Source organism: Grampus griseus (assembly GCF_964374135.1).
Source record: "Grampus griseus genome assembly, chromosome: 8".
Taxonomy (NCBI): domain Eukaryota; kingdom Metazoa; phylum Chordata; class Mammalia; order Artiodactyla; family Delphinidae; genus Grampus; species Grampus griseus.
This window is the reverse complement of record NC_139002.1, coordinates 18,854,008-18,880,566: the sequence shown is the minus strand read 5'-3', so window position 1 is coordinate 18,880,566 and position 26,559 is coordinate 18,854,008. Positions and strand designations below refer to the sequence as shown.

General features: G+C 50.1%; 1 protein-coding gene across 3 annotated transcripts in view; it reads left to right on the top strand.

Moving 5' to 3' along the window:
* ZBTB16 (zinc finger and BTB domain containing 16) overlaps positions 1–26,559 on the top strand; it is a 189,798-nt gene that overhangs the window by 5,916 nt on the left and 157,323 nt on the right. The window lies entirely within an intron of this gene.

Sequence of the window (26,559 nt, the reverse complement as noted above, 5' to 3'; positions counted from 1 at the left end):
CCTGGTGAACATTCATCACCAGGAACGTTGCTTCCTCTCCCTTCTCATTCTTTGTCCCTGTAAACACATTTCGAGGGAGTTGATTTAAATTCAAGGGGGAAGGATGGGTAGGAGACACATGGGTTTTGCAGCGTGCAGCCTTATTCTTAACCCCTCCCTACTCACATTGAATTAAATACCACTTTGGGCTAGCATTGGCTTCCCTCTGGCTTCTGTTTCTTTCTCTGTGAAATAGCTTTTATGACATGCCTGGTTCAGGTGCTTTTCATGGAGTCACGTTTTTCTTACAGCCGTTTTTCCAGGTGGATGACGTTCTTTTACACAGGAAGGTACTAAGACCTTTTCCCAGGGTCATATAGATACTGAGGCAGAGCTGGATTCAGATTCAGGTCTTAACCCTCTTGCACTTAGCTGCCTCTTGGAGCCATCAGTCCTGAAGAGGATCGTATCTACAGAACAGCGGATTTTGAAAATCGCTTATCAGAAGTTGAGTAAACACATAGGGAACCTGTAGTGAGTTCGGTGTTCATCTGCATCTGTCGTAAGGATATGCCCATCACATTACCCTGGGTTCCTGGGTCAGGTGAATGGTGTCAAGAAGTCCAGTTTCTCTTGCCGTCTGTGATAACATTTCCCCGCACACCCTCTTGCCTGCTGTTTTCTTGATCTTGGGTGGATTCTTCACTTTTGCCCTCTTCTACCCTCCCCCCATTCTTCTGTTGACTATTCAGGAGCGGGTGTGAAGGAGAGGGGGTGGGGGCATGGAGGTGGAGGCTTTTGGCGGTCATCTGATTACCCCAAGCTGAGCTGGAACCTGCTCCAACACCGCTTAATGGGGGGCTCTGAGACCTACCATGTGGAAAGTGCTGCTGAGCTAAACATAGCCGATCCTTTTCCGGCAGGGTGCGAAAAGTAACCGCCACTAAGGTGTGTCTTCGTGATGTTTGTACTGCTCAGAAATAGACCGAGGTTGTGTTTGTTTTTGCTCAAACTTTCCTAAAGAGGAAACCCTCTCCCCAAACTTGACCAGATAGATGATCATCTTCTCCGGATGTGAATTATTTCAGTTATGTGCTATAAGAAATGGGGTATAGTGAAAAGTAATTAAAAAATATTTATTTATTTATTTGGCTGTACTGGGTCTTAGTTGCGGCATGCGGGATCTTTAGTTGCAGCATGTGAACTCTTAGTTGTGGCATGTGGGATCTAGTTCCCTGACCAGGGACTGAACCCAGGCCCCCTGCATTGGGAGCGTGGAGTCTTAGCCACTGGACCACCAGGGAAGTCCCAGGAAAGTAATTTTTTAAATTGAGGTATAATTGACATGTAACAGCTTCAGGTATATACAATGTAATGATTTGATATTTGTATATTTTATGAAATGATCACTATGATAAGTCGACTTAGTTAAAATCCATCACCGTACATAGGAATTTTTTTCCTTGAGCACTTTTTTAAGATCTGCTCTCTTAGCAACTTTCGTAATACAGTATTGTTAACTGTAGTCATCACGTTGTGTGTTATATCCCCAGGGCTTATTCGTTTTATAACTGGAAATTTGTACCTTTTGACTACCTTCACCCATTGCTCCCAGCCCCTGTTCCCTGGAAAGCAGGTTTTTTTTCTGGCTTCTTGTTGGGTCTTGTTTGCTTCTTTTTACCTGAGAGGGCTGCAAAAGCTATTACTCTCCCAGGGGTTCCAAGTTCCCATTCTGTGGGACCCTTGTTCCTCTGGGGAGAGGTGGAGGGCTGGCTGCGGTCTACCCCGTCAGAGCATGGGTGGCAGAACTAGCCGTATAGAGCAGTGAGAGCTTGGCAACGTTGTGGAGCTGTCTTGAGCCTTGTTTCACTCTCTTTAAAATGCAGGTGGTCTGTAGGGTGGGATGCTGAATTAACGAAGTAGCATCCAGAAATCCCTGGAGCTGTGACTGGCGCTTAGTAACCAGGAGGGTGAGGAAGGGACCCTGAGACTTCCATGTCGCCTGGGTCTCATCTCTGCATCGCCTCACCTGGCTCTGTGTTCTAGTGTGTAGTGTCCACAGCACTGCCGTCGACGGGTTGAGTTGGCTGCGGGGCAGTGCCGAGGATATCCCCGTCCTTGGGAGCTTGTGGTGGCAAGCCGCCAGTCCTGGCGTCCTTGGCCTCACGCTGTGGGCTGCTGACACGGAGACTGTGCTTTTGACTGAGGGTGGAAAGTAGGCTGCTGCAGCCCAAGAAGCTGGAGCCTGGGGCTGTGCCCTGGATGGAGAGCTGTGAGGTCTCAGGAAGTCAAGGGTGGAGAGAATGTTCCCGTGTACACTCCGCCCTCCCTCTGACTGGCAGCCCCTGGCTCCTGATCAGGTGTGCTTTTTGGGGGGAGACTTTTCCTCTCTCCCTGTCTCTCAGACCTCCAGGATTAAGGTCTGAGAGACAAGCAGAGACTTCCCTATTTCCTGCTGCTCTCTGTTCGTTCCCCCACATCACAAGTCCCAGCGTAGCACACACAAAAAGGCAAGGCAGAGCAATCAGAGTGGGAGATCTGATGTCAGGAGGCTGTGGAATTGGCTGTGAATGTGACAGTGATGAACATGATGAAATAACAGGCTACAGGATTTATTTTATTTTGTTGTTAAGCCAGTAGGCTGGTAGGTAAAGGTTAGGTACTTGCTAGTTATTGTTGTCTTTCTTGTTGGTGGGGGGCGGGCAGAAGGGCATGGAGAGGAAGGAAGGGGAGAGTGTTAGGAAGGGATGCAGGAAGGAGGGTTTGATTCTACAACAGACCATCAGTAGCTTTCCTCACGACTTGGTCCCAAGCTGGTGAGAGGGGAGCCTGCTGGCCCAACAGACAGTTTGAATGAAACTTTATAAAGTTGTGGTCCCTGCAGTGCATGGTGAGGTGTAAAAACAATGTCAGATGTAGCCGTGGATTGATGGAAAGCCCACAGAGATGCTATCTGGGTAAATCACACAGGGCTTACCTGCCTAAAGGACCCAGAAGGCAGTCAGAACAATCAGAAGACCTGCTAGAGGAGCAGATCTATCCAGGCAGATGCAGGAGTAAGTGCTGGACCCTAAAACCTTCCAAGCCGGCCCGTGTTACAGAGGGTAATGTCTGAGGGAGGGAGGGTCACATCAGGAAGATTGGACTCTCCTTCCCTAGACTCAGTCTCTGTTCTGTCTCTCTCTCCCCGAAAGGCTGAGCCTGTTCCGCATGTAGCCTTGTCTGGATCTGATCTAGGGACCAGCTCTACCAGGCCGGGTGCACCTTCTCCTTCTTAGAGTTATATACCTGTGATAAGATTACAGGGAACTGTGGTTGACTTAAGTGTCAACACAGCCCTCATGGTCCTGTCTCCCCAGGCTCACATAGCTTGGTCTTAATATGTTTCTGAATTTAGTGCTGCAGAATCAGAGTGGGATCTGCCTTCCCAGGAGCCTCTGGGTCTTCTACAGACAACAAGCCCTTGGATAGCTACAGTGTGTATCCTGCACACACACAGTAGGAACTCTTTCCTGGTTCTTGCAGGAATGCTCGGGAACCACATGGGTGGGCTCAGCCTGCTTCCCCCACTCAGGCGTGCAGCCCTTCTCCGAGGCTTCCCAGGGCCAGCCCTAGGGTGCAGGAGCCTCATTGCTGAGATGTCAGGGTTCTGCCTGGCCCTTTGCCTTGGCCTCTCTCAGGTGGCCGGCTGCTCGGTTTTCAGTGGTTGACCATGTAGAGGATCAATAGCCGTTGACCTTGGCTTGGCCACTTGGGGAATGGAGAAGCTGCCCTGAACTCTTGGTCCTCTCTCATCGTTCTGCCAACTTTAGGCACCTCTGAGGTCAAACGAGATTCTGTTTGGATAAGAGTATGCAGTGGGATAATGACAGCAACAGCAGGAATATTAATAATGCCTCTTATTGGTCGTTCTACTTTCTCCTTTGCAAAGCAGCTTTAATGACTTTATCTCTCTTAACCTCACAGCTTCCGCTCAGGCGGTGCAGGTCCCTCATTCCATATCTGTGTTGATATAGTCTGAAAAGCTCTGAGAGCTAAAAGGCTTTGTGTAAGTTTGCAGCAAACTCATTTAGTAGCAAAACCTGATCTGAACTGATGTGAGGCTATATTTATCCTGCCTATTTTGAATATTCATATGTTTTGCTGCAAAAATATTAATGTGTTTGATTACAGAGTGCTTCCCTAGACTCCTCTGGGGCTGGTGAACATTATAGTCCCCATAGTTCCTTTCTAAAATCTGAACAGTTTGGATTTCTGAAGCACCCAAGGGTTTTGGGTAAGGGATTGTCAACCGTTATCAGCCCCAACTTACGGAGGAGGAAAATGAGCTTTGAGTGAATGACATGCCCAAGGTCACATAGCTATAAATGGCTAGAGCCAGGAGCTCGGCTCGCCTTCTAATTCACAGTCTTGGGTGCTCCGCGCCAGGCCATATAAGCACATGGGCATTGCTCTTCTGGGTCAGATCCATCTGACCTAGTCTTTGGGTGCCAACACCATCCCTAAGATACCACCGTTGGAGGCTACAGCTCTGTTCCTTGACGTCAATCCTAAAGGTCAGTTGAAGCCCAGCTTCTCTTAATAGCTATTTATGGCTGCTCTGTCATTCACAGATTTGCCCAAATCCTTTCTGAAACCATTTCTATTTCCAGGAAGTATCCTTTTGGGGCGTGATGAATGACTTAAGTTGATAAGCTCGTGGGCTTCTGGACATCTATTCTGTTGGAGAGGTCACTGGTTGTGAAGAGAGGAAGATGGCTTTGTGCTGGTGTGTCCTGCCATTTTGGAGGTGGGGCCTCTACACTCAGCTCTGTAGTTTTTGTTTTTCAGCTCTTGTCACTGTTGTCCGTCTCTTTTTCATCGTGAGCTTTAACTTCTTCATTTGTAAAACCAGGCACTTGGATGAGCTATTTCTGGATTGTTGAACTCTTAAAAAAGTTCTCCTTTTGCCCCTTCTGCACTCACTTATATCTTCATGAAGCCCTTTCGGTCAGTTGGATTTTGCTCTGGTTTGGCAGTCAGCCAGCTAAAATAGGGGGTCCTATTTGATTTCATTTTGTCTGCTCTGACTTGGTTTTTTAATACTTTAACCTGCTTAGGGTTACTGAGTCATCTGGGATCTAGACTGAACTCTTGGAAATTTTGAAGATGAGCTCTTTTATTTTCTTTCTAATGGAAGAAAGTTGCCTGCTCTTTCATCTCGGTGAGAAGTCCCATTTTAATTTGCTGTCACTATTGGTTAGAGCTGCTAATTGCTGGAAGGAAAGGGGAAGAAAGCTTTAGTTCGGCAATACTTTTCCCTCCTGCTTGTTCTAGGAAAACTATTTGTGAATCTTTAAAATAGTGATTATCCTAAACTGTTAAGATCAAAACTCCATTCACAACTCCGATTTCTTGCTAATTCAGGGGAAAAACATTTCCCGTTATTTTAATTTTTAAAAATTAATGACTTTAAAACAAGTCCAACTGAAAGCCCACGTGTGAGACATAAAAGTCTTGCTAAATGAATACAGGCGTGCCTCAATTTGCCCGTTGGAGGGTTCTGGAATTTTCCACGTTAAGTAAGGGTGTTCTTAGTCAAGTTCTGTTTTGGTGGTTTTAGGTGAAAAGCCTGACTCGGTTGGTAGTTATTTTGTTAGAAAGGAAAATTTATCACGGCATCCCCTCTCCCCGACCTCCAACCCCATGTTTTTCCCCTAGTAAATGGGCATTTTGAGCAAATTAGACTATCTGGGTCAGAATCCCGATTTCACCACTTACCAGCAGTGTGACTATGGTTACACGACTTAACCTCTCTGTGCCTGTTTGCTCGTCTATAAAATGGGAATAATAACAGTACCTACTCACTGGGTTGTTACAGGAATTAATCAGTAAATATTTGTCACGTGCAAGGAAGGATGGCAGAAAGTAAATGTTTGCTATTGTATTTTTGCTGCCACTGTTGGTGTGAAGCTGGCAGTGCAGGGTAAAATTTGTGTTCGTGTTGGTTCAGGTCCTGCTTTCCCCCAGAGGTGTCAGTTTATCCAGCACCTAAGAACCGCTGCCTCTGGGTCCGTGTGTTTGGAGCTGATTCACAGTGAGCACCTGCATTTTCCCCCAAAAGCTGATCTTTCGTAGCACGGTGGCCAGGGTACTCTTTGTCCCATTGACCTGAAGCCTGATGAGTCATTCCAGCCCTCATTTAAATTTAGCTAGGCAGCACTCCACGGTCGGTCATCAGTTCCAAATGCCGAGGCGGCTCACTGATGCAGTGTCCTATTGCCTGTGCACGTGGTCAGGCCAGCAAATCACTGTGGTCGGGGCAGAGACGGAGGAGAGTACAAACACCTTCTCACCCAGAGAAGTCTGAGCTCGTGGATGTGGCGTGTTCCAGAGCCCCTGTCCTTTCCCACCCCACAGTGCAGGATGCTTCTAAGGGAGGATTCAGCAAACGTCGCTTTGAGTGCTTGACACGTGTCAGGTTCTGTGCTAAGTGCATTCATAGTCAGAATCTTCTCAAACCCTCCAGCTGCCCTGCAGGGTGGATATTCGTTTCCCATTCCCTGATGGGCAGAGGGAAGCCCGAGAGGTTAATGGACTGGTCCCTGGTAAGTCGGTGAAGGGTGGCACCAGGGTTTGTGCCCAGGTCTTCTGGCTTCATGTTCATTCCATAATGTCCTGCTTGGATTTTCAGCCCCTGATGGAGTCAAAGGGAAGGAGGGACACAGGAAGGACCAACTCATGTTCCCTGCAGCTGCTGACCAGGAGGCTCATCGCTTGGCTTCCTCCGGTGGCTTGAAAGGAGGGAGGGAGAATGCAGCTTACCTCGAAGGGTTTGTGTCTTTGGGGGCTGGGACCACATGGGTCCATCATCTCTAACAGACATACAGAGAGACCAGCTTCCAGTGATAGACGGCTTTTATGCTGACTCCAAAAACAGAAAAAGGGAGAGGAAAAAAAACCCATTTACAAAAATAAAAATTCCATGCCGTTAATTTCATGCCAGCATAATCAGAAATTCCCCTTTCTACTGTTTCCCCTTAAAAGCCCCCGTGTCCTTATTATGCTGGCTCAGTCTGGAAAAACTCTGGTTGGGTTTTGACTACATGAGGCTTATCTCTGCAGCTGCAAAGAGGGGATCCGGTACTTTATCGTCAGCATGGAAACTTCGGCTAAGAACTCGCAGAAACCTGCTTAATTCCATATTCCTAGCTCACTTTGGGTTCTTGTCCTCAAGACCTGATTTTCTTGAGCAGGAAGAGATTGTGTTTAGCTTTGCAGTAAGAAGAAGCCAGGTTAGGTAAGAGAAAGAACTTCCTGAAACAGTGGGACCTCACTGGCAAAATTATTAGAAGATGCAGTCAGAAATTTTGATGGGTGGAGGAGTTGTGTGCCAGTTGGAAGTGGTGTTTCGAGGTCTCCCCTCTTCAGGGCCATCTAGATCCCGCCAGGTGATAAGTAAGGACATACACACCAGGCATGCTAAGAATGAGACCCACACCATCACCCCTGTCTTTGTAGGGGGCAAGGTGTGTAGGGCAGGGGCACAAAGACCCATCTCAGGTAGACTTGGGTTTGAATGCTAGCGCCTCACTGTGAATTTGGGCAGATGGCTTCACCTGTCCGACCCGTCAGGCTCCTTTTCAGTGAAGTGAGGTTAGCGCCTTACCTCTCAATGTGATTCAGCCATGTTAAATGAGGTACCATGTAACATAAAGCACACAGCAGGGACTCACATGTGGGGCCGCCTCCCTTGCTTCCCGCTTCTCTTGTGACCCGGCCTGACAAGGGAACCTCTCACTCCACGCCCCAAGCCACCCTCGCCTGGCATTGGCCTCTAAGTGGATTAGCTGAGCGTTGTGATCTTAATGCCATTAGGCCTGCTGGCACAACTCTCCTCGCCATAGTGAGAAGCAGATGTGGCCGACCGTAATGGCCTTCGGTGATCCATCAGGCCCGGAGCGCTGGGGGAAAAACATCATGAGTGTTAATTTGGGGGAGTCTTTTATGGTAGCTGGGGGAAGAGTGGAGGGATTGTTTGAAATGTATTTATTTAGGCCGTTCAGCAGGTTAGATGCTGCCGGGGGTCTACCGTAGCTAAAGCCCCCTCCTCCCCCCGCCCTCCTCTTTAAAGAAGGCCCCTTCCCAGCCCTGAAGCCCAGGCCTGATTACTTCCAGAGTTGGAGAGACAACTTAGCAGGCTCTTGTTTCTTGCCGATGTACCTTATTAGTAGCACCTGGCATCATAACCCACTAATGGGAACCAGCGCTCTCCTCCTGCGTGGCCAGTGACAAGTAGGCCTGTCAGCCGGAGCTCGCCATGCGAGGAAGTTCCTATTAGCTTTATGGTCAGGAGAACTTGTCCTGTTCAGGAAATGAATGCTGCCGCTAAAGGTCCGCGGCCCTGACCCTGGCAGCATAACCTGTGCGGGCCGGGGAGACCCCGCTCAGGATGCTGGGGATTTCGGCCCCTCTCTGGTTCTTGTCATATGTAAAGAGGGAATCATTGTGGTATGTTGCAGCCTTGAACTTTTGATTTATTCAGCGAGAGCGACTTAACCGTTTCCATGCCTGGACGGCTGTGTGGTGACCGAGCGGAGGGTGTGTGCCTAGGTGTCTGGGGCAGAGGACGGAGCCCCTCGTGCTGGCCGGGGTCGTCTGTGGGATTCAGGGGAGGATGTTTTGCTTGCTTTTGCCTTCCTGGAGTGTCTGGATGTTCTGAGGGAGGCTGTTGCCTGCAGAACGGTGGGAAGCTGGGAGGCGTCGCATCTGCAGTGGAACCTGGGTTTGAATGTATCCTCTGCCTGTTTGGAGCTCCAGGACAGATCCCTACCCACCTGCTTCCTCACTGCGAGGAAGTCAATTTCATACTTGCTGCCATGATGTTGTTCATAGGACGGTGCACACGGGTCACCCAGGGCCGTGCACGTGGCATGGTCTCAGGGCACAGTGTTGGAAAGGATGTGCGTTTCCTTTATTCTCATCATAAAGTGGTTTTTGAAATGGAAAAGAATGGCAGAGCACTTTTTTTCCTTTTCACCCATCAAGACCATTTTTCCCCCTCATCACAGCCTAGAATCTTTACGGAGAGACGACTTACTTAGGTGACTGCTTCTTCTGTATTTTTCAGCCCGTGAGTAATGTTTCTAAATGTGATTTGCATGGAAAATAGCAGCGTTTGACCTCATTCTTGAGGGGAACTTTGGCCTGACTTTTTGAGAAGAGACGTTTGTGTGTTGTCTGGCAAATGGATGCGTCACTTTTGCTGCTGTTGCTGCCGCTGCCTTTTTTAAAGGCCCCTGGTGACAAAGGAGTGAACTGCACTGAGTGTCGCCAAGAAAGGGCGGGCCTGTACGGGGAGGGCTTGGACAGGACATCTCCTTCAGAAACTTCAAAACAAAGCTGTCCCTCTGTCTCTGTCACTTATGGCATCGTTGACAGTAGTTCAAGGAGAAATAAGAATAAGTTCCTACCGACTACGGGGATGGGTGCAAAGAGGAAAGGAGAGACGTGGTCAGCGGTGGCAGCAGCTGGACCTGGAGTCTTGGGGAATGGGACCCTGGGTCATCGCTGGGCACATACACACCCTCAGGAGGTACTTCTCAACCCGTCAGCCCTCTCTGCATCCTTTCAAATAAACAGCAGCTCCTGCCCCTCTGCGAGCAGGTGAAGGCTGCTTCGAGGGCGTTCACAGAGTACGGGTTGGAACCGTTCGCTGCCAAAGTGAAATCGTGACAGTTGTCCCCTCGATACTCTGCTAAATTAAGGATCCGCTAACATTTCTGAGTCTACCTCCCTATATACCCCACCCCCGTCCCCTTGGCAGAAGGGATGAAGACGGTACCTAAAAACAATGTGAAGCCGCTGCTAAATCGAGGGACTCTAAAAACATTTTTCTTTCCTTGAAGTTGAGCGTGGAAAACCAGGGCTGGACTCCCAAGCACTGCAGACCCGTTGAGGGCCCGGGGCTGGCCCCTTCCTCAATTCCTAGCACAATGGTTTTCATTGCCACCGCTCCCCCCTCCTTCCCCGCTTCATAATTATCCACTATTATACTTTTTGTGTCCTGACAGCTACAGAGTGGGTTTTGTTTTTTGAGCTGAGTAGCTGCTAAATATTCCCCAGCAGCCAGATTCAATGGCTCGAGGCGGGGGGGATAGGCCAAACCTTGGCATCCCCTGTTGCAAAAGTGAAAAATATTTCTGTTTGCAGTTAATTTTAGTGGCAAGCAGATCATGTTAACTGGATGTAATTGCTTCCAGATATGGCGGAGGGTTTTGTGTGTTGAGATGAAGGGTCTGGTAAGTGCTTACTTCCTGTGTAAATTAGCCTATTCCATTCAGGCTTTCATTCTGGCCAGCCCTGGATTCTGTCATTCTCCCATGTTCCCCCTCCCCAGCCCGCAGCCTGGTGTGAGAAGCAGCTTGCTCCGTCCGCCCCGTCCGAGTGCAATTCTTTTGTCACTTGGAGCCACTAACCTCTTGGTGCTTGATGTGAATTTGCCCTTAAAATAATGAGAAGGATTTGAAAAGATGCCACCTGGACCCACTTCTTGCTGGGCAAAGGCAGATTTGCAGAGCCCAGGGGCAGCTGGTATCTCCTGGTCATGTGGATGGTGTCTCAGAACCCAGAACTCCTGGTTTTCCTTGGATTTTTTTCCCTGCTGCCCTCTGACCCCTATTCCCACCTTGGAGAATACCTTTTTCTCCCTTTCTGAACAAAGCACATTCCAGTGGGTCTGAGTCCCAGAAAAATGAAACGGCTGTTGTGAGGAGGAGAAGCTTGTGGCCATAGAGAGTTCTATTAGTCAGATACGAAGCCACCGCTCTTGCAGAGCAGGTTGGACCAACACACACACCTGCCCCTTCCTGCAGAAAGAGAGAGGCAAATCCACCCAGGGAATCTTCTCCAGGTTCCTGTGGGTTTCCAGGGTTGGAACCGAGGAAAAGTGTTAAGATCCAAGTTCTCCCAAATTCCGATTTTGTTCTGTGGCCAGTCCCACATTCTTAGTGCTATTTGCATAAGAGATTGCTGTTTATCTTCCTGTATCAACTCCACTGATAACCCCTGTGGTCTGTTTAACAATCTATGAGGAGTAGATTACTTGATAAATGCCAGTTTTTCCAATATGCAAAGATAAACTGTTGGGGTCAGGGTGAGGGGTGGTATTAGGAAGGAGAGACCAGGTGGGGAGCCAGGACCCTCTTTCAGATTGGGATGGAGATGTGTGAAGGCACCTGATGGCAGAAAACAGGTATCTTGTAAAACACAGCAGCTGCATTTATCACACAGTTTATCAGCTTCCTGCCCTCCCCTACTTTGCTCCCCCTTCGTGTGGACACGCAGCCTCTGCGAACATTTTGCTGAGCGGGCTGTCAATGCCCATGTTCATACAAGAGGGAAAAGGGTGTAGGCAATCTTTGCCTCTTCAGTTCCTGCTGTTTTCTGCCTTAATCCTCTCCCACTCCCACAGGTTGTTGGCCGATAAGTAATGTGTGCTTACAAAAAATATGTAAATCTGAAATCTTAGATGGGTGGACTTTTCCCACCTGCGCTGAATTTGCTTCTTTAAGCAGGGCGCCGGGTTCCGGAAGAAGCCAGGTGAAAAGAAAACTTCTGACCCCATCACCTAGTCAATAAGCTGTCTGAGAATCAAACAAAAGAGTTTGGACTGGCTGCTAAAGCTAGGAACCCAACTGATAGCTTTGTTTTGATGTCCTTGTAATGTTTGCAGATCACCGAGGGTGCTATTTAGAGCAGGGGGTATCTACCAGGACAGACTTACTGGGAAGTTGAAACAGTGAGCACAGAGTCCGGGAGATGCTAAAGATAGTGAGACACAGCCCGGGAATTGGGGTGGGGATGACAGTTCCTCACGCAAGGGAAGAGGCTCTCTGGGATGTTACGGAGGTGGAGGTTTCCAGGGACGGTGTGCGGTGATGGAAGAGTGCAGGCTTCAGAGTGAGGCAACCTGGATGAAAACCCAGGCTCCAGAATGTACTAACTGGATACCTTGAACAAGTTACTTGGCCTTTCTGAGCCCTCATTTCCTTGTTCCGTAAAAAAATATGTGGCTAATACCTTTTAGGTGGTTATGTGAATAAAATATGTATAAAGAGGGAATTCCCTGGTGGTGCAGTGGTTGCCACTGGACGCTCTCACTGCTGTGGGCCCGGGTTCGATTCCTGGTCAGAGAACTAAGATCCCACAAGCCATGAGGTGCGGCCAAAAAAAAAAAAAAAAATTATAAAGTGCGTAACACAGTGAAGGTACTTTGCAAACGGGCACTACTGAGCTTTAGAACCTGCTCTTTTGGCTCAGGGGAGCAACTATGAGAGGAACCAGTGAAATCTTTTGTTTTGGGCACTGCTAAACTGAGGCTAGTACTGACCCTGTGCTAGCAGCCAGCAGGTGAAATGATAGAGTAAGTTGAATGCATGGTGAATATGAAGGTCTCCATTTGTGAAGCGCTCCTGCCATTCTAAAGAAGCCTTCGTATCTAATGAGTGATCACTTAACCCTGCGATGAGGCCACGGCCCCAACACTTTAGAAATCTTTCCGAATCCTTTCCAAAGTCTGTGCTGCATTCTTTTTTGCCTTGTGCTTTGGGAGGGTAGATTTGACCTTTGGAAATGGTCAAAATAATTCCGTGACAAATCTGGTGACTATAGTGTGCGATGACATTGGTGACCGTGGGCTGACTCTGAAGGTAGATCTTTGGAAAGAGTGTGTAGGGCGGGCTTGTCAGCTCAGCCCCGGGGGTGCACGTTGGCCTTACTTCTTTGGGTGGGAGGCGAACAAGGCCAAGGGGCTTGTGATTTCCAACCGCTGTCGCAGAAGGAGTCACTGCCACCGATCACCCCACCCCCCACCCCTGGGCCTGGGGCGGACTCCTCTCATTGCTGGTGTGTTTCTGCATTTGTGGTTTCGCCTCCTGTGAGTTTGGGCTCCCAAGAGGCACTTCTGGTGTTAAAAAATCTAGACCACCACGAGTCAGTGTTACCTGGAGTCAGGAAGGATGGATCGAGTTCTGACACACACCCTCCAAGGGGGTAGGCACAGGAGGCTTGGGGGCTTGAATGTGAATCCTGACTTTATCTCTTGGGAAGGCTCTGGCAGGTGAAAGGAGCTTGTGTGTTAAAATCCTAGCCTGGTACCCGGCACATCCTCAGCGTGATTAGTCCCCTTTTCTAACAGCCTTACTTGTCCTGAACACCTGGAGGGTGGAGGGAGGAATATTTGTCTTTCCTCTCCGTGGGAACCACCACTGGGCTGTCAGTTGAGCTCAGATTCACCTTGGGATTGTCCAGTCTGGATCTTTGGTGACCTGGCTGAGCAGGGGCACGGCGCTTAGGCTGTCTCTCCCTCTCTCTCCTCGCTCTCTGCATTATTTATAGTAAACCATATTAGAGCCGAGTGTTAAAGTGGAAGGATGAGTCATTCCATTGAAACCATTGACGACATAAATAAAAGCGAAATGCTTACTATGTGTTTTGCCCAGTATTCGAGGCCAGGTTGTGCTAATGTGAATGCTCCCAAACTGGATCTGTGAAAGAACACATATGTGGGAAAAAATTCAGGTCTAACCAGAGGGAAGTTAGTTATTGAAAATCCATTTTCGGTATCTGCTTTCTCCCTTCTATTTACTTCCGATCCATATTCAGATCCTGGCTGTCATCCTTCCTAATGAGATGGACTGGCTTATTCACTCGCTGGGGTTTGTTTATTTTGGGAAGGTTGAGGAATAGTGCAAGGGGGGGACTCTGTGTGCCCCCGACTTCATCCCTCTTCTCATCACCTGTTGAGGGAAAGCACTCAGAGCTCTCCACCTGCTTTGCAGCTGTGGGTTCTCAAGGTGACCAAGAATCATAAACTGTTAGAGCTGGAAGAGCCCGTAAAATTGTTTATTTCAACATGCTCACTTAGGGTGGAATAAGTGGAGGTCCAGAGAGGCTCTGTGATTCGCCCAAGGTCACACAGCAAATTAGCAAGGACTGGAACCATAGCTCTCATTCCCTGCCTACATTCCTTCACAGACCTCCCTGTGACTGCCCAGGTCTGCCCCCCGCTTCCACCAAGGAGGAGATGATAAGAATAGAGTCTGACTTGAGAGCAGTCTCAAATCTTTGGATATGCTGGGTGGATTTTGGCATGGTGACTGGCCTCGTGGGGTACTCATTAACCTCAGTGGACTGATGTGCATTGAGTCCTTTAGTTTTACCGGCAGTGCACTGCTGGGGGTTTAAGTATTCATAAGACCTGGGACTTGCCCTTGAGGAGCTTATAAGTTGAGCAGAGAGGAGCTAATACTTAAAATGTATATGTGTATATTGATACCTATGAGAGAAAGTAGAAAATGGAAAGATTATGTTAGATATACAGAAAAAACACAAGGCAATTAAGAGATGAAGGGCCTTCCACCTGGAGGGATTTATTTTTTAAAATATTTTTTTATCTATCAATTTTATTTTTTTGGCTGCATCGGGTCTTAGCTGCGGCACTCGGGATCTTCGCTGAGGCACGTGGGATCTCTCGTTGTGGTGGGTAGGCTCCAGAGCACGTGGGCTCTGTAGTTGCGGCACGCGGGCTTAGTTGCTGCACGGCATGGGGGATCTCAGTTCCTGGACCAGGGCTTGAACCCGTGTCCCCTGCATTGGAAGGTGGATTCTTAACCACTGGACCACCAGGGAAGTCCCTCATTTTTAATTTGAAAGAATTTGTTGAACACTTACTGCGTGCTGGCCATCAGGTTAGGCCCTGGGAATTCAGTGGGGAGTAAGAGAAAAACAGAGCCTCTGGCCTTGTGGGGCTTTCTGGGTGGGGGAGAGGGAGATTTAGCTAGCGTTCCTATTGTTGCAGTTGTGATAAGTGCTAGGATCCTGGGTAATATAACTTCCTTGGGCTGGAATGAGGGTGATTCATACTGGAATGGTAGGTTGGGGTCAGATGGAAGTGCCAAAAAAATGCCAGACCAGGGGAGAGGACAAGGCAGGGTGGAGGGGTGATGAGAACGTGGGCGGACCTGAGGGCAGATTTTCATGCTGCCACTTGCAAACTCTGATCTTGGCCACATGCCTGAAGCACTGTGAACCGTGGTTTCCTCATCCCTACGGTGGGGTTATCATGTGGGATATCACAGGGGCTAGCCTGAGGATTTCAGATAATGCAGTTAACACATTCTGCACTGTGCCTGGAACAAGGTAGTTGCTCAATAAGTATAACTGTTGTTAGTTTGGAGACTTTATCCTGGGGCAGTTGGGAGCCTTGGAAGGCGTTTGAGAAGGAGAGCGACGCGGTCCGAGCTCTCCATGCTGATCATTTTGTCCACCTGCATCCTGACAGCCTATGTCCTGCTACCCCGGCTCTGTTTCTGCCTTCAAGAATCAGTCTGAAAAAAGAATTTGTTTAGCGGGTGATCGTCAGCCCCTCTTCCTGCGTCTCGTATCCGGCGTCTGCCGAGATTTGATGAAATGACAAGAGATGGACCCTTGCCGTCTCTTCTCGGTGGGCAGAGGGCCTGGGAGAGGGAGGGGGACTGGGGAGAGGGGACTACAGCCGTGGGATCAAAGGAAATGACACTACGAAGCTGGCCAGCCAGACTGTTACTGGCTCTCTAACTCTCTTTTAATAGAAACCTGAAGGAAGGTCTGAGCTCAGCCTAACCGTCCTTCGCCCCGCTTGCCTCCCTGATATCGAGAGGAGGGCCGGTATCTCCCGTGGGGCAGTCTGGGCTGTGGTTGGAGCCCGAGGCAGTGTCTGCAGAACGACAGCGGCTCGGGGAGATAAGGCCCTGCGTTGTGTAAGAGGGGCTCGGTCTGTTGGCCCCGCGGCTCCCGGCCCCTGGTTAACTGCTAACCTCAACGGAGGAGCAGGGCCTTGCTGGGAAAGGCCGTTCCAGGGCCCCTCGCTGGTTCCACTGATGCCTTTTTGTGGTTGGATAAAGGAAGCTCATGTAGGCCGCCCACAGTGCACACTTGGGCTTGGGCTACGGGTGTCTGGTTGTTTTGTTTTTCTCCTTTGTCTTTCTTAAAAAAGAGAAGCTGAAAGGGGGGCAGTCTTGCTCGGCACCTACCCCCTGTAACCCGAAACAACAAAAAGCAAGCAGTCCCTAAACCGGGAGGGAAAGACGTCCTGCTTCCCTGCCTGACATCCCCTGGTCCCCGGAGGCCAGCTTGAAGAATTTGGTTTGGGAGACTCTGGGTCTCGAGTAGAAGTTCCTGTCCTGGAACCTCAGTACCAGGTCAGCTTTTCTAATATCCCAGTAGCTGGGTCTGGGGAGCTGTGGTAGAAAATACATTGTGCTTTACTTAGGTTCTTCCTTCTGTCTTCCCCAGCCACTTTCAGAATGGATAAGTGAACCGTAGTGCTGTGTCCCCCGCCCTTTAAGGGGCAATGGAACCCAGTACCCTGGTTTCTGGCATTGCCCTGTTGTGATGGGCAATGGGCTGGAAGGGACTTTTGCGGCCAGCCCCCATTCTGAGGCTCTCATGTGCTCCACGCTGCCTAGCTTCCTCCCAGGAGAGGGATGTTACTGTTCCCTGAGCAGCCAGTTCTGTTTCCAGAGGTTTCTTGACACCCCACCACTACTTCTGCTCTCTGGAGTCACAGAGACTGTGGGCCACAGCCCTTGAGATATTTGTAGGGTAGCTACGTGTCTTCCTTATTTAGGCAGTGGTTTGCCATATACCATGATTTTACTCCCTTTCACCATTCTCATAACCCTCTTTTAGGTTCTTCCAGATTTGTAAATTTTACATCACTCCAGACATCAGAGGGATTATATGCAGTGACATAACCAGGTGGGTTTGACCAATCTGGGGAAGGACCAGACACTCACCTCCATTGTTTAAGATGTTATACTTCTGCTAATAGTTCGTCTGGTGTCTCCCTTCTGTTCTTTCCATTGGATATCCTGAGGTTATTTTCCCTTGCGCTTGGCTGTCTGATTGCTCCCAGAGATTGCAGTGATTTTTTTTTTTTTTTTGCAGGGGAAGGAAGTGGGGGGCGATTAAGAATCAGGAGTTGGATGGGAGATGATCTCTCTTTGAATATTAGCCTGAATGGATGGTCACTTGCAGGCTTGGTGGTTGCTCCATGCCCACTGCAGGGGTCTGGCTCAGGGACGGTCAGGGGAGGGAAGGTGGTGATTTAAAAGATTCGAGGTGGTGGCTTATATTGATTTTTAGCTTATCTGACCCTTTAGCTAGAGGCTGCTCTTCCCTCAAAGTGTCTAACTAGCTGTGACTTAAAGCAACAGAGAAATGTATATCATCCCTTTCTTTGCATTAATTAGGGCTGGGAAATTCATTATGTAGAGGGATAAGTGCTTCTGAAGAGGGAGGCTTTTGAACCAATTTAGAGATCTGTGGCCAGACTGCGTGATTCCCAGGTAGCAGGTGGGGGTGGGGGAGAGTTGAGACATGAGTGGTGCAAGGAGTGATGGAGGGTCAGGCAGGCGAGGCACCCAGAGCCCCGTGCAGCCAAGCCAGCATCAGATGCCCTTCTCCAAAAGGGGCCCCAAGTTAGCAGTCCTGGGACAGGCTTACCCTGGATCTTCTAGGAATGTTGCTTTCTAGGTTTAAAATACAATGTTGAGATTAACTGCTGCTCAGGCACGTGGTCTGGTTAACCAAGGGTTAAATCCTACATCCCCTTTAGTCGTAAAGCCAGTTACAAATCTGCCATGGAGCCCTGCCTTCCTGCCTTGGTAGGCCAAGTCTAGAGGACCTACCAGAATGATCGGTGAGTGAGGACCCTACCACGGTGATTCTGTTCTGAAGCTGTAGAGGCATGGGCAAGTGAACGGAGCGTTTAGTAACCGCCCCCCCCCCAGGAATTCTCCAGAAGTTATGTTTTCGATGAAACCTGTGATAACTAGCTTTTTTATTTGCTGCTTTGTCCTAGAACGGAGGCCCCGTGGCCCACATCGAACAGAACATTTTTCATCCTGACTCAGGGCACACACAAACGTACCTGAAACCAAAGGTTCAATGCAACTCTATTTATCTGTACTGTATGCTGCGGACTCTGATGTTTTCTCTTCCGTTTTGTCTCTCCTATTTCATTTAAAAATATTAATCAAGACCCACTAATGGATTGTCACCCATAGTTTAAAGAACACCCTAATAGAGTGAGGATTTAGCCATGGGTATTCAATTCAAAAAGCATTTACTGAGCACCTACCATATGCTAGGTGGTTGCTAAATGCTGGGGGGGTCGTGCACAGATACTGATAAAGCCCCTTAAGAGCTCACAGTGAAACAAATGATAGCCACACACACACACACATATATATGGCTGTGTGTGTGTGCATATCAGACGTATGCTCAATTATTATATTAGTGAGGTATTGGGGGAGCACAGGAGAGGAATTGAACGACTCTGATTGAAACTTCGGGAGGGCATCATGGAGGTGGTGGCATTTGGCTAGTCCTTGGAGGATGGCAAGGCTTTGGAGAAGTAGAGCTAGGCGCTGTCATTTCTAGTTAGGAGGTGAGAAAAGATGTGACGGTGTATGAGTTGGGGTAGAGGGCCCGCAGACAGCTCAGGTTGCTGGAGTGGGGGATGAGTGTGGGACGGACGGGAGAGCAGGCAGGAAGAATGGATTGAGGCCAGGTCACAGAGTTCTTTGAATGCCGTGCTAGCAACTGTGGGCCTTTTCAAGGCTGAGTCAGTTGGAGGTTGGGTATCTGAGATTTCAGTAGGAGACAGACCTGGGAGAGGTGAGGCCACGTAGCCACGCTAAGCCCCCTCCGTTGCCATCCAGCCTTCTCTGAGTAGTTGGGGGTGGAGGTGGGAGTGGTGAAGAGCTTTGCAGGCAGCCTGGATGGGATGCTGGCTCTTTTTCTGACGTTCTTTCCCATCCTAACTCCTGCCCACGGCCCACGCCTCACTTTGGAGGAGAGAGCTGCCCATGGAGCCCCCTGGCCAGCGACATTGAATGGGCCCCTTTGGACCAGGCTCACACCTGTCCTTTCTCACATTCAGGCTCAACCCTTGACAAACATGACGCAGCAGCGCAAACTCAGCCCTGGGCCTCCCAGAAGTCAGGCCGCTTCCAGGAGAGCAGGCTTTGGAATGGGAGTGCTTTGTTTAGGGCGTTTTCTACTCCCCCACCCCCCCTGGATTGTCCTTCTCTCTCTCCGTGTTGTCCGTCTCTCTCTCCGTGGTCTCCCGTGTCGGGCCTCTTTGGGAAGCCTCGTGTCACCGTCCGGCCCTCCAGCTTGCCCCTCGTTTGTCTCTGGCAGCGTTTCTAAGTGGGCACCATTTCATGATAAGCTCCACTGCCTTCTTATGCGGCTGTCTGGGCTTGTGTTTTGCCTCCCCAACTATGGCACAGGCTCTGTGAGCGTGATGATCGTGGTTTATCCATCCTCTCTCCCTGCGCTACCTGACGCCTTGCTGAACACACGGCAGGTATCATAGCGAAGTGAGCACCCGCTCTGGACTAAGCCCTTCCTGTGCATTAGTAGGCTTCATCCTCACAGCCACCCACAGGGTGGGTGCTACTGCCAGAATACTTGGGTGCTTAGAGGTTCACTCTCCCTAGCTTTGGACTTAGGTTCGTCTGCCCCAGGGTGCTCCTCGGACCGTTTCAACCCAGCTTTCATCAGGGTGACTCTGTTGACGCCATTCTTTCATAGGTCGCCTGTGACTTCCTGGTTCTCGAAAGCAGTGTACCTTCCTGGACTCTAACATCGATGCCCCTGCCCACCCCCCTCCATATTTCCTGAAACTCCCTCCCTAGAGGCAGTGTGATCTAGTGCATGGAGTTCTGCAGGATCTGTGCTTGCCTTTTTTTTTTTTTTAATCTTTATTGGTAAAGTTTTTTCATGAAAAAAAATTTTTTAATTGAATTATAGTTGATTTACAGTGTTGTGTTAGTTTCAGGTGTCCAGAAAAGTGATTCAGTTTTGTGTGTGTGTGTGTATATGTATATATATATTCTTTTTCAGAGTCTTTTCCATTATAGGTTATTACAAGATGTTGAATGTAGTTCCCTGTGCTATAAGTATGTCCTTGTTGGTTCTCTATTTTATGTGTGTTTGCCTCTTGTTGAGGGACAAACACTTTGGCTCCCATAGTCTATTTCCTCATCTGCAAAGTGCTGGTAGTTTCTCCTCTTCACAGGAGAGGTGGGGGGCTGTCAGTGTGTGTCTGCGGTCGCTGAATGTGACCCTCTCATCCCACAATGGAGGTGTTTCCTAAGATGATGTCCTTGCTGTTTCTCCTCTCTCTCCAGTCTCTTTCTTGGCCAGCTCATGGTTTCCGTGATCTCCTCTCTGTGGATGACTTCCAGATCTCTGTCTCTAGTATTTTTGTCTTCCTTGTGTTGCCCACATGCCTTTCTAGCTGCCTGCTGGGTACGCCAACCAGTCCTGCCAGAAACTAGAACTTGGTGTGCGTTGGGCTGAGTTCAACACTGTCCCTCTCAGATCTTCTCCTCTCTGTCCTCAGATACTGCCAGAGGCTCTGCCCTCTTCTGCAGACTGTAGCATCGTCTGTGGCGCCTGCCTTCCCTCTGCCTTCCCCGTAGCGCTTTGCCCTTCCAGCCCATCCTCTCACTGTCACTTAACCAGATTGTTATCCCCGTCTCCTAACCAGCCTTCCTGCAGTGCCCCCGACTGTGGCTTATTGCCACATCCTCCCGAAGCAGAGCTCTGATCGCGTTGCTGCCCTGCTCAGAAACCTACAGTGGCCATTGCCTGTTCTGGAGAATCAACTAGAGAATTCTTAGCTTGGTGTTCAGAGCCATCAGGGATCCTAGATTCCACCTACGTTTCTCTGCCTCTTCCCTTTCTCAGCATGTGCCTTACGCCCCTCAGGAGTAGGGACCATCTTTTTCACGTCTGTTTTCACGTCTTTTAGTCCGTCATCCAGCACGTGGCAGCTCAGTACAGGCTGCTGTCGCGTCCAACTCTTTCTTTCCTTCACTTGCCGTGACTTCTCCACTCATCACAACAGGGCCGAAGCTTTCAGACTCAAGCACCAGTGCTGTCTCCTCACCGCCTTTCTTGGTGTGTCCTCCCCTTGGCTTCCGATGGGAAATAAAATGCCCTCCTTTGAACTCCCATCCAAAGGCGTATAGATAAAACTTGATCTTTATTATCTCCACTTCTGTCGATTTCTTCCCTCAGACACCCTAAGTTTTGGGGGGTAGGACCTGGGTGCTCTTCAGTTCCAGAGCGTCCTTCCCTGACTCCTTCCTCCCCCAGAGTCCTGCGCCATGCCCTGGACATTGTAGGTGTGCCACGAATCTTGTTGCTTAGTGAACTGGAGGTTGTTGGATGGATGGTGGCGTTATTATGAAGCCGAGGTGGGCTGAGCTTTCTGAATATCTGCAATGCTGTACTGAGGGTTGGGGAACCACCAGGGTAAAGCTGGTAGGAAGGGGAATCCAGAAAGCAGGCTCAGGCTCGGGTATTATCAAAGCAGAACCATCTTTGCTTTGGAGCTCTTTCTTTTCTCTTTATTATGGCAGGAGTAGGCCAGGCAGGAGCGAAGGGCTGGCGGAGTGTGAACGCTGTGTGAAGGGAGGTGGCTGGGGGCTGCACACACAATGCCTTATTGTGCAGGCGCATGTATTGCCGGCTGACAGCTCCCAGGTTCCCTGGGCCAAGGACCACGAGCCCCGGCCACTGGGTGCTGCCTCCCCTCTCCTTGCCCTCCAGCACTCCCAGAGGGGACCCACGTTCCAATGAGAAGCAGCCCTTGGGGAAAAGGCATCATGGAGAGCTTTGCTGGGAGGTGCGGCGGGGCTCAGGGGGTGAACGTGCGCTGGTTCCGCCGTCGGGGTTGCCCTGTGGGTTAAGGGAACCTGGGAGGGGCTGATCCTGAAGGGGAGGATTTCTCATCTGCCGCTGCTCGCCTGGTGAGCGCGGTTTTACCGCTGCGTTGAATTCCATGCCTTCTCTTCAGTAAGACTGAGGGCTCTTTGGGGGCGGGGACTGTGGCTTGCGCTTTTCTTTACTCCAGTCCCCAACCTGGCACAAGGTGATGACCCATGATGTGTTCAGTGGGTGGAGTGGTGGAGGGCACCTCTGATCCCCAAGACCCAGGGAGGGAACCAGGCCTCGGTGGCTCCTAGAAATCTTCACCTCTCCAAACCGGGCTTGGACGGGGAGAGGCAGAGGCTGCTGAGTTAGCTGCTGAGGAAGCAGAGGGGATGACGATCTAGCTACGGCCCTGAAGTGCCCACTGGGGAATCATCCAGATTTTGCACCTGTGCTTGTCAGAGTGCTGTGTGTTCTCTGCAGGATTCGTGGACGTGGCGCGGGTATGAGCTGGATCCGGAGACGAGAGGGGCCGGGAGGCTGGGTTGCTCCTGCCCTTTTCCCTCCTTTAGACTCGGCAGGTAAATCCCAAGGCGTTTGCAGTGTAAAGGTCCAGGGGTTTTATAGGCACCCGGCTGGCAGGTGCGGGTCTATGACTCCACTTGGGGCCTCCCTGGGGCAGCCAGCCAGGCTCAGGGCAGGAAATGGCTGATTCTGGGTCACCTGGCTGCTCTTGTTTGCTGCTGAGTTTGTTCCTGTAATCAAGATCTTAGATCTGGAAGGGACACGCGGAGATGATCTAGTTCAGCTCACGGCTTTCAGGCAAGAAAAGTGGTATTAATAGTCTCGTGCCCATTTCACGGACAGGTACCTGAAGGCCCAGAGGTGATGGAGTGGTCGTGTAAGTCATTAAACATGGTTCCCTCTGATCTTCTCTCCTGGTCCCTGCCACGACATGCTGTGGACGGCTGGGGGGAGAGGTGTCACCTCCCTGGTGAGGTGCATTTTCTGTGGGGTGAGGCCATCCTCGTTACTCAAGGCCTGAGAAGGCCAGGAAGAATGTCCTTGCTTTGTGGCAGGAAGACAGGGTGGCCTCTCGAGCTTTGGGGTTTCTCTGAGTGGACGCCTTGCCTGGCAGTGGCCCTGGGAGGCTCTCGGTGGCTTGAGAAGCGAAGTAGGAGGCCTGGCCTAGGCCTCCCCTCCAGCAGCCCCACATCACAGAAATACCTGGACTTTCGGCGGTGAGAAGGTAGTTCTGGAGAGCCTGTGCGCCCGAGGCCTCGTCTGGGGCTTGTCTGAGGTCTGGGTAAGAACTGTGGCTTAGAGTCCCAGCCTTTTTGTCCCTCTGTCCTGGGAAACTTAGTTTCAAACTTAAAAAAAGGACTTCATCTTCTTGGATGCTGTGTGGGGTGGCCCTGGCCTGTCATGGACAGAGGTCTGAGACTTCCTTCGCTTTCCTGTCCGAGATAGGGGTGTATGCCCTGTGGCTACCCTGCCCTTTCTCATGAGATAGCTGTATCCCTACCAGACTCTGAGACTGTTTCTGCTTTCTTCTGCAGCATTTTATCTCTGTGGGAAATTTAAGCAAAATGTATCTGACCTTGTTGTTTCTGCTTGTTTGTTTTGTCCTCTAAGTTTCAGATTTCACACCCTGCCCCCAAGGTGGAGTTACTGAAAATCCCAGTGGGTGTTAAGGGGCGGTTAAAAGGTCCTTATATCCTCCTATCTGGCTGCAGAGAGGACAGGCAATAGACATTTAATAAAGGACCTTTCGCCATATTCTCATGTCTTTCCCCACCAACCCTTAAGCTTGGTCGAATAGCGGATAGACGTGAATTCTCAACTCCTATAAATTTGGCATTTATGGCCAACTTCCATAAATGCAGTGCTGACTGGCTATGGTCTGAGCAGCTCCAGGGGGGTTTGGCCTCTGTTTTCTCTATGTGTGTGAGTTGGGTTGCTACTTCTGTACTTCTTTGGGCCTTTTTCCTTTTCCCCAATCTTATCTTTCCTTCCTTCTTTGCTTTATGTTTTTTGTAAGTATGTAACTGTACCTAGTGTGATGTGGTTCCTTTCTGCTTCTCGAGCTTGCTGAGACAGTGTCCCGTGGCTGCGATCAGGGTGGACTCCAGTCTCTCTGCCAACTCCCCTTCTCCTTGCTTTTGTCCAGTTGGCTGGACAAAGAGAACAAAACCAAATGGCCTCCCCTCCCCCTCTCCTCAACCAGTCACGCCGTGGTGTTCTGAGCTGATCTTCATGCAGCCATTTACACACGTGCTTAAATGCCTAAAAGTCATTGCGACTGGCCAGGCCCGTGCACCCCTCCTCCCTGACACCCCCAGACCGGCCAGGGCCTCATCCTTCTGTCTTCCTGCCCCACGGTGCCCAGCGGGCGCAGGGTGGTGGGGCAGAGCGGGGCCTCTGAGGCCGTGCTGACCAGCAGCTCTGTTACAGCAGAGAAGCAGGAGGGCTGGGGCCCGGGGCGGGTCAGACAGGCCTCTTTTATTTACAGTACTCTCTTTCACGGCCCCAGTGAAACAGGAGCCCCGAGAGGCTGCAGTGAAAGGGCACTGTGTTTGTGCACTCAGGCCTTCCAGGGCTTGCTACAAAAGGTGGGGACACCCGGAGCACTGAAGGGCTTTTTGTCACCGGCAGTTTGCCCCGGGGTGGCAGAGGGCGAGAGTGCAGGGGTCGCTGCTGCGATTGTGAGTGTGTGCGCGTGTAGACAGCTCTCAGCTGCTGCTGGGATTGGGAGCGTGTGCGCGTGTAGACAGCTCTCAGCTGCTGCTGGGATTGTGAGTGTGTGCGCGTGTAGACAGCTCTCAGCTGCTCCTGGGATTGGGAGCGTGTGCGCGTGTAGACAGCTCTCAGATGCTCCTGGGATTGGGAGCGTGTGCGCGTGTAGACAGCTCTCAGCTGCCCCTTAGAGCTGATTTTGTGGTCTGGGGTTGCGGCAGGGAGGCACTATGTCTTGATCCTCTCGATTTGTTGTAACAGAGCATTCCTTTCTCCCTCATGTTTCTCCTCGTGGCCCACTGTCTCACATGAGCTACGGTTCAGGGTGCAAAGCGTAGAGGGGATCCCACTCTCCTCTCTAAAGAGCAGCTTCATGGGCAGCGATCAACTTCCGCGAGCTTCTGGATCCTTGTAGCTGCCATTTCCTGATTCCCCCCACCCCGACCATGTTATCCCTCTGAACCTTAGTTTGCCCATGTCTAAAACAGGGGCAGTGTTAGCATCCACCTAATAGATAGTGTTGTTGTACGGATTGTGTCAGATAACACGTGGGATTGGCTCGCACGGGGTTCTTTCAAACTAAGCAGCCACAGTCCCTTTCTGAGTCTGAAGAGCCATATTGGGGACCTCACTTTGTAACGCCCCCAACGTTCCTTCCATCCTTAGCTCTTGCGGTACTTCATACTTGTCACCCTCTGGTCTCTCTGTGTTACGTGATAAAGGGAAGAGAAGATTTCCAGAAGAACATTCAAAGCATTAAAGTTTCAGATTGTAGAACAGATGAAAACACACATATACCACACCACACCCAAAAATTACCCTTTCAAAGGAGGTAAAAAACCACTAGGGCCTTCCCTGCATTGGTAACTTCTGGAAGCCTGACAGCACTTTCTTCATTGACCTGCTGTGACTCCAGTTGCTGATTCCAGATGGGTGTGGAAGCCTCAAGTATTTTTGCCTTTGCCCCTTAAGTATATCTTTGAATCTGTATTTCCAGAACCAAAAATCAGGGCCACAGATGAGCAGTGGCACAGAATGGTTAAATTCAAGCCCGTCCTAGAGCTCCTCAAGCCATTTGGAAGCCCTGGGTGGTCCGTGCAGTGGGGAAGCCACTGTCCTCCAGCTACAGATGGGCCGTCTTCCTTTCAGCCTTTGTTTTCAGGCACCCCTTCCTCCTCTAACTCACCACCCTGGCTGCTCCTGAGGGGGCAGCACCCTCGTGTTCGCGCCCATCTTCCTGAGAGGCAGCTGATAAACAGCCTCAAGTAGAAGCAAGAAGACACCTAGAAGGAGGTGAGCGAAAGGCCCGGGTGAGCATGGTGGAGCCTTGGCCTGAAATATAGAATTATAAGGCGCCTCAGAAAATCTCTTTACGGTGTACTCACCCCTCAGGCCATTTCTGTGTCCTGTCCAGCCGGAAGCAGGAAAAGATTGGAAAGACACAGTGAAGGAAATTTTCCCGTTTAGCCAGCACTGAGTTCTCTGCTGCCTAGTTTCTCTGAGGGACTAATCTGTAAGAAAAATGGAGAACCTTATTTCTACCCCTTACCCCACGTCCATTTTCTAGATGGCTTATAGAAAAGGCCTCACACTGGCTCTTTGAGACAGTTCGTCACACACCAGGAATGGTTCTGGAGGGTCCTTGTGTTGTCAAGAGACACTTTCTCTTTCTGTCTTTGTGTGTATGGAATCGTGATGATGTCATCGGTTTATACTTTGAACCCTTCTCTGGTTAAACTCTTCAATAGAGGCCCTTAAAAATATAATTTTGGACTTTGCAGTAAAACAAACCTAATTAGTCCACTGCTAGGATGAGATGCTTTTTCATTCACACAAGCCGCTCAGAAAGGTTTACCCTCCTCGTTGGTGAGGGCACAGGCCGCTCCATGGATTGCAGTGCTGTGGCTTTTGGGCACCCAGCTTCTGGGGGTCGGGCATGCAGACAATGGGAAGGGGCCCCCAGAGAGCCATTGCCGCTCGGGAAGTTTCTGTGTGGGCTCAAGCATGGCTGCTCGTACCCCACATGGTGCTCTTCTATGTTAGAAAAGGTGCCCCTTTTCTAATGGAGGGAATGGGGTGGGCTTTTGCACC